This window comes from Arvicola amphibius, chromosome 9 (genome assembly GCF_903992535.2).
Source record: "Arvicola amphibius chromosome 9, mArvAmp1.2, whole genome shotgun sequence".
Taxonomy (NCBI): domain Eukaryota; kingdom Metazoa; phylum Chordata; class Mammalia; order Rodentia; family Cricetidae; genus Arvicola; species Arvicola amphibius.
In genome coordinates this window covers 125,186,426-125,194,278 of record NC_052055.2, presented here as the reverse complement: position 1 = coordinate 125,194,278, position 7,853 = coordinate 125,186,426, and the positions used below count along the sequence as shown (strand labels likewise).

Genomic DNA, 7,853 nt, shown 5'->3' with positions numbered 1-7,853 from the left:
TTCCATACCCCCACAGGCTGGAAAGCGAGAACACACTCATTCAAGTTGTGTTCTGACTTCAGTATGTGTGCACTGTAATACGTGAGCCCTAACCCTACACTAAAATAAACGTAAAACATTTAAAGATCCTGGTACTAGGAAAACGGAGGCAGAAGAGTTCAAAACCAGCCTGGGCTGCGGAGTGAGAATTTGTCTAAAAAAGAGGAAAACAACAGAGCCTGCAAAAATCCAGTTCTTAGGCCTTGAGCTGGAGCCTTGAGAACCCGCAGCTCCACAGCCAGAGACGCCACCATGCCCACTAGGCTGAAGTGCCAACCCTCACAGGACTTCCCACTCTGCTCCACATGGTGGCCATCCCGGTGTGAAGCAGGGAAGGCTCTCCAGGCTCCTCCGTTCTGCTGCTTCTAAAGCGGTGGTCTAAGCAGCAAGTGGACTTCAAGTCCTTAACCCTAACACCCTACCCCTCCTTGCTGCAGGCAGGGTGTTTGGAAAGAACGGTTCTCTTTTTCCTGTGAGCTGGGGGAGGGGTGGGGCGCAACTCTGGCTGCCTGTGCTCTGGAGATCCTAAAATCCCTCCCTACCTGCTCTTTTATAGTTGGTGGGGATTTTGCTTGTTTGTTTGCTTTTGATTTTTCGAGACAGGGTTTCACTGTGTAGCCCTGGCTGTCCTGGAACTAGCTCTGTAGACCAGACTGGCCTCGAACTCAGAGATCCACCTGCCTCTGACTGAGGTTTATTTAACATTTCAAAACAGACCTGGTTGACAGGTCCACCCAGAATCCCTCAATCCCTATATGTTGCAGGGTGTGGGTGGGACACCCCTATTAGGGTCCAGAAGTCCCCAAAAGACCACCAATCGGGTTGCAATCAGCAGGAGCCTTTATTGTACCATACGCATGTGGGGTTGCACATCCATACAAAATGGCGCAGACCCTGAGAGAGACGTGTAAGCTCCCTTTAAGCACAGCTACAGGAATTTTAAAAGCAGTATGACCTTTCTACTTAGGATTGGCTTATGCAAGTGGCAATCATATCCATACACTTCTAATTGGTTAGGGCAAGCACGGGCGGTCTAAGGCTATAGCGTTTCTATTCTTGGCAAATCTGGACAAGTCCCTGTGCGTGTGGGGTGGGAGTGGGGGTGGAGGGATAAGGGGCGGGAGGATGACCCACCCTGGTGTGTGTGCCTGGTCCAGTGTCAGAGGCATTGGTGACTGCCCTTTGGGAACTGAGGTCTAGTTCTTCACTGAATTCTTAGGGCTCTGTCATGATATTTGCCTGCTTCATCCAGGTTTACAGGTTTGTATTGTTGCTTTGAAAACATCAGTTGGACCTTGGAGATCTGGAGGTGTTAAAGATACAAGGTCCACAAGTCAAGGCTAAAAGAAGAATTAGGAGACCAACTAAAACCAATAAGAGGATGGTTAACCAGAGTGACCAATTAAATGAAGATTCATACCAGGCCTCATTTTGTTGTTTTTCTTTCTTTTTGTTTTGTTTGTTTATCTGTTTTGGTACAGGGTTTCTCTGTGTAACAGTCCTAGCTGTCCTGGAACTTGCTTTGTAGACCAGGCTGGCCTTGAACACTGAAATCCGCCTGCCTCTAGCTCACAAGTGCTGGGATTAAAGGCGTGTGCCACCACCGCCCAGCTAATGTTGTTATTTTCCTAATTGTCTGTCACGTAGCCTTTTCTAAGCAGGGCCATTGAGCCTCTGACGACTCCAGAATGGTTGGCATAGAAGCAGCATTGTTTCCCTAAGGCCGTGTATGGTCCCCCTTGTTGCAGGAATAACAACTCCCCTCCTGTTCTGGATTTCTCTTGGGTGGTTATATCTGTGTTTGTTGCCACTCTCAAGGCCCTGTAATTCTGATCTTGTAGTATCAAAGCTGAAGTTCTAGTTCCTGTGGCTCTAGATACACCAACACCTAGGAGGGTGCATACCAAGAGGGCTGTGATGGCTTCTCCTTTCCCCTGTCCCAGTGACGTTTTAGTAGACTACCCTGGGGACTAGCTGAATAAACCAGGATGTGGAAGTCTTTGGTCTGATTCAAAACATGAACATGAACACAGGGGTGAGACCAGCAGCTCACCCACCAGGTGTCATCTGGTAAGATGAGGAAGCCAGCTCCCATTGGGTTCTGAGTGAGATAGCAGAGATGGGAATAGCCATGTGGGGCTTGTCCCCGATAGAGGCCATTTCCTGTAAACCTCCCCTTAATTGGTTGTTGCCACCTGCAGGCTTGTATGTTGTGGGATATAATTTAATTTCCCTTAACTGCTATACTTTTGTAGAGCAGTTTTCAGTGAGCCTAGAAGCATTCAGAACCAAGAAGGTGGCTGAGAAGAGCCCCCAAGGGCCCTGGTCTACAGGGTATGTCTAAATGAGGGATTTCGGTGGTAGATATCGGGGCTCTTGTACCTTTTGGCTTAGCTAAAGCAGCCAATGCCTTTTTGGGACACAAAGGCTTGGGTGATCACAGAGAATGGGCATGCAGTAGTATAGAAAACAGTTTCCCAGGATCACCAAACTGTGACATGATTCCTAATTGGTCTTAATAATAAAAACCCAGAGTCAGATATTTGGGGGTGAATGCTGAAAGATCACAGAAGCAGAGCAGCCAGCTACTAGTTCATACTTCTGCAAAATCCTCTGACTGAACAGGGTATCCTATCTCTACAAGTCCTCAGACTGAATGCCTTGAGATTCTATCTCCTCCTGCCTTATATTCCTCTCTCTCTGCCCAGCCATATCCCTTCCTGTCTCCTCCACCTTCCTAGTGCTGGGATTAAAGGCCTGTGACTCCCAAGTACTGGGATTAAAGGTGTGAGCTATCACCACCTGGCTGTGTTTCTCTTTTAGACTAGTTCAATCTTGTGTAGCACAGGGTGGCCTTGAACTCACAGAGATCTGTCTGCCTTTGTCTCCCTAGTGCTGGGAGTAAAGGTGTGTGCCCCCACTGCCTGGCCTCTGTGGCTAACTAGTAGTTTAGGTCTGCACTCTGATCTTCAGGAAAGCTTTATTTATTATTTCACAAACAAAATATTACCACACCAATCTGCCACGCCCTGAATCACAGTTCCTAGGTTTTATGTGGTGTCCATCCCATGGCCTTCCTGCCTGACTCAGTAAACTAAATTAGTATTGGATTATGCCTTACCCATACCTGAATGAAGCCTCTTGCAGACTGGGACACCTGCCCTAGAGACGACAGTCAGGTCTTCATGTTACGGGACCAGTCACCAGATGTGGCCTGTGAAGACACAATTCCAAAAGGCATTTATCTCCCCATCCCCTACGTTTCTCCCATTTCCTGTCCTTAATATGGCTGGGGCAGATAAAGAAATATTAATCTTGAAAAAGACATGAGCCAGGGACCTGGTGGTAAGGGCTCAGCATGAAGGAACAAGATGGGGTCAGGGTGATTCGGTCTAAATGCAAGTCAGGGAACCAAGTTCCCAGTTTCCCCAGTTTCTAAATCAGCAATAACCCAAGTAAGGCTGTAGGGCCGATAGGGTATATAAACATTCTGCCCAGCTGTTAAAAGTAACAGAGAATCCTAGCAGGTACTGGCTTAGAAGGAGGGCAAACACAGCTATAGTCATTGTTGAACTTATGCTAGCTGGGTCAGTGACTTTCTGAATTCTCAATTTGAGAGGGTCCTGTGGGTGAGCAGATGCCCTTCCAATGTCCAGAGTTGGCTTCTTCCAGAGCATAGTCCTCAGGGTCAGCGTGCAGGTCCACAGGGTCAGCGTGCAGGTCCACAGGTTTCATGTGGGGATGATGAATCCCGGAGGGGACCCCATCCACTTTAACAGCTGTGGGCACAGTCAGGATGACAGTGTGGGGTTCCTTCCAGCCAGTCTCTAAGGTCTTTTTTTTTTTTTTAATGTCTTTTGATGACCATTAGGTCCTCTGGGCAGAATCTGTGGGGCACAGGAGATAGTTTCTTCTCACAGACTGTGGGACCAGAGTTGTTTTGGCACCTGAGAGAAAGCTTGTAGGGCGGAGAGAAACTTTTGGTCATCAAATTCAGCTAACAGTTCCGCCCTAAGGTTAGGCAGTTCTGGGGGAGGCCTGACTGACATACATGCTCTCAAATGGGGTTAGGCTAAAGTATAGGGGGAATTGTGAACCTGGTAAACAGCAAAGGGAAGGAGAGAAACCCAGTCACTTGTCAACCTCAAGGGTTAATTTTGTTAAGGTCTCCTTAAGGGTCTGAGCCATCCTTTCTACCTGGGCGGAACTCTGGGGGATGGTGTACACAGTGAAGTTTCCAATTTGTCCCCATCACCTTGATAGCTTCTGTGCTACCTGAAAAATGAATGCAGGCCTGTTGTCTGAGCCAAAAAAAAGACTGGAAGGTTGTACCTTGGAATAATTTCTTCTAGTAGTTTCTTGACTACTATTGCAGTCATCTCATGTTTGGTTGGAAAGGCTTCAGTCCACCCTGAAAAAGTATCTATGAAAACTAATAAGTATTTATAACCATATAGTCCTGGTTTAACCTCAGTGAAGCTGATTTCCCAGTTGGCTCCTGGTTGGGTTCCTCTTTCCCAGTGCCTTGTTTGAGTTCACAAGATGTGTGGAGCATTATTGGCTTATGGTCTCTGCTATCTTAGATTTAAGGTCAAAAGCCTTAAGGTGTGTTCTCCTTTGAAGGTCTTGTATCTCTTTCTCTCCCAAGTGAGTGCTCTGATGTATCTGCCAGACCAGTTGAGCGGCAAAATCTGATGGGAGAATGATCCATCCATCTGGGGTCTTGTATCATCCTTTTTCTTTATAGGTGTTGGTACATGTGTGGGTCCTCTGCAGATCCTGGTTTTGGGGTTTGTCCCCAAAGTCAGTTTGTCTGAGACTTTTACTAGCAAGGCTGTTGCTGCTATTCTGCAGAGGCAAGGGGTCCATCCAGGGGCCACTGGGTCCAGTCCTTTTGATAAGCAGGTCATCAATCTCTTCCATGGGCCAAGGCTTGTGTCAGTACCTCCTTTTTCTTGTCCACACATAGCTGGAAGGGTTTGGAGACTTCTGGCAATGCTAGAGCAGGTGTGTTTACTAGAGCTGCCTTGATTTCATCAAAGGCTTTTTCCATCTGTAGAGTCCAGGCAAGGGGAGCTTTCCTGTCCTTGTCTTCTCATATAGGGGCCATGCCAGTTCTACAAACCCCGGGATCCAAAGTCTACAGAACCCAGCAGACCCCAGGAATTCTCTCATCTCTCGATGGTTGCTGGTCTGGGGATCCTCAGGATAGTGTCTTATCTTGCTGTTGAGAGCCATCTCTTGCCTCTTTGAGTGTGTATCCCAGACAAGTTACCTCAGTCTGGCAAAGTTGAGTTTTCTTCACTAATACATAGTATTTCAAATCTCTCAAAGTTTTGAGCAATTCCTTAGGGGCAGCTTTGCAGGCTTCCAATGTGTCAGCTGCTATTAGGAGATTGTTTACATATGGTAATAGGCTGATATTGGGGTGGGTCTGTTGGTACTCACCCAAGTCTTCATGGAGTGCTCCATCAAAGATGGTGGGGTAGTCGTGTCCAAGACAACTCTCTATTGAATCTATCTTCTGGGTCTGTCCATTCGAAGGCAAACTAGGGCTGGCTGGTGGGTGCCACTGGCAGGCTGAAGAAGGCATCCTTGAGATCTAATGCAGTATAAACAGTCCTTTCCACGGGCAAGGCACTATGAGGTGTATATGATTAGGCACTGTGGAGTGAATGTCTTCCACCCCTTTGTTAACCTCACTGAGGTCCTGCACTAGTCAGTAGTCATCAGAGGCTTTTTAACTGGCGACAGAGGCGTGTTCCAGGCTACTTGGCAAGGGATCAGGATACCCGGGCCCCTGAGGTACTTGATGTGAGGGGTGATCCCCAAGTCGGCCTCTCTGCCTGCCATGTATTGTGTCAGCTTTTCTACTATACTACGATGCGGGGGACTGTGCACTGCCAGCCCAGATCCTCCAGTTTCTGCCCGTGCCTGGGGAACTTTGTTGAGCCATTTTTTTTTTTTTTTTTTTTTTTTTTTTTTTTTGCTTTTTTGAGACAGGGTTTCCCTGTAGTTTCTAGAGCCTGTCCTGGAACTAGCTCTTGTAGACCAGGCTGGCCTCGAACTCAGAGATCCGCCTGCCTCTGCCTCCCGAGTGCTGGGATTAAAGGCGTGCGCCACCACCGCCCGGCGTTTTTGTTGAGCCATTTTTGTAGTAGGTCCCTGTTGGCAATTAGTAGCAGTCCCACACTAGCTCAGAATGGAGTATCATAAAGGGTTCTTTATTTAGGGGTAGACTCACAGCCCAACAGTCCTCTACACGAGTGGGGAACAGGAACTGAATTCAGCAGCCAAGATGGTTCACACATTTCTACATCTGTTCATACAGTCCATGTGGCCACGCTCAGAGTGTGCCAGTATCTCAAAGGCCATTGGCTGAAGGAGTTCCCACAGAAGGTCTCCATTTTTTTTTTTTTTAATTTGAGGAACTCGTGAAGAACTTCTATCCATCCACGAGTGACATGGTGCCCCTGACTTACTTTAGACAAATTTGTGGGCTGCCTAGGGGCAGCCCAAGGACCCCCTCCCATTAGCCTATCTCACAGCTGTTTGTGAGCCCCTTTTGTTGCAGGAGCAACCTGCTGTACTGTCTCAGCACAGCCAGAGCCCCCAAATCATACAAATACAGGAGGACCGAAGATGTCTCTTGACCCACGTGGGCACAGGTGTCAAAACTGCATCCACTTGACACAGCCTGGCAGCTTAAGGGTCAGTTTAGCCCCGGCTCTCCAGAAAGCAAGAACAAAGAACACAAGAATGCAAAGACCACTGAAGTACACAAAGAGTGTTCACACTTACCAGCCAGCCAGATTTTCAAATCGTCCATATCTCAGGAGTCTTGGGGGAACTCTCCAGTCAGGGAACCATATCTTAGGGTCCAGAGAAGTCCCCAAAAGACCACCAATCAGGATGCAATCACAAGAGTTTTTATTAGACCATATGCTTGTGGGGGGGTCTCACACCTATACAAATTGACGATGACCCCAAGAGAGATGTGTGAGCTCCTTTTAGACACAGCTATAGGAATTTTAAAAGCAGTGTGACTATTCTATTTAGGATTGGCTTACACAAGGGGCAATCACATTAGTTCACTTCTGATTGGTTAGAGCTAGAGGGTGTTATCTGCGGCTATAGCTTCTATTCTTGGCAAGTCTGGACACACCGCAGGCTTTATTCTTCTTAGATTATCACCCATGGGGCAGAGAGCTGTTGGGCCAGGTGTTTGTGCCTCACCCAGTATCAGGGGCTTTGGTGATTGATTTGTGATTGGTGATTTGGTTGTTTGTGACTGGACATTTCTCTTCTGCCCGCCAGTTCCTGGCCACGCTGAGGCTTACTATTAATTACAGACTGTTTGGCCTATTAGCTCTGACTTATTCTTAACTAGCTCTTACAACTTAACCTGTTTCTATTTTTCTGTATTTTACCACGAAGCTCATGGCTTGTCTTGCTTCCCCAGCAGTTGCCGGTGTCTCCCCTGACTCCACCTTCCTTTTCCTTTTATCTTTGCTGGGACTTCCTGCCTGGCTCTATTCTGCCCGGCTATTAACCCATGGTAATAAAACATATCCACAGCATACAGAAGGGCACCCCACATCAGTTTTTAACTGAGTTATAAGTGGCCTGTCATGATATTTGTCTGGCTCTCTCATCCCCATCCTCTACTGGGAACTCCCCAGCCCAGAAGCTGGGCTGTTCTTCCCCCCAGAGGGTCTTTATCTACTCCAGCCATTTTGGTCTCCTCCTCCCTTAATTAACCCTTTAATTCTTGGCGGCCGTACCCGGTTCCCCTCTCTCCCGTCTTCCTTCCC

The 7,853-nt window shown here is 47.7% G+C and overlaps 1 protein-coding gene across 1 annotated transcript in view; it reads left to right on the top strand.

Annotated features, from left to right (window-relative positions):
• Positions 1-7,853, top strand: part of LOC119822312 (E3 ubiquitin-protein ligase TRIM39) — a 102,557-nt gene that overhangs the window by 28,948 nt on the left and 65,756 nt on the right. The gene's annotated exons all lie outside the window — the stretch shown is intronic.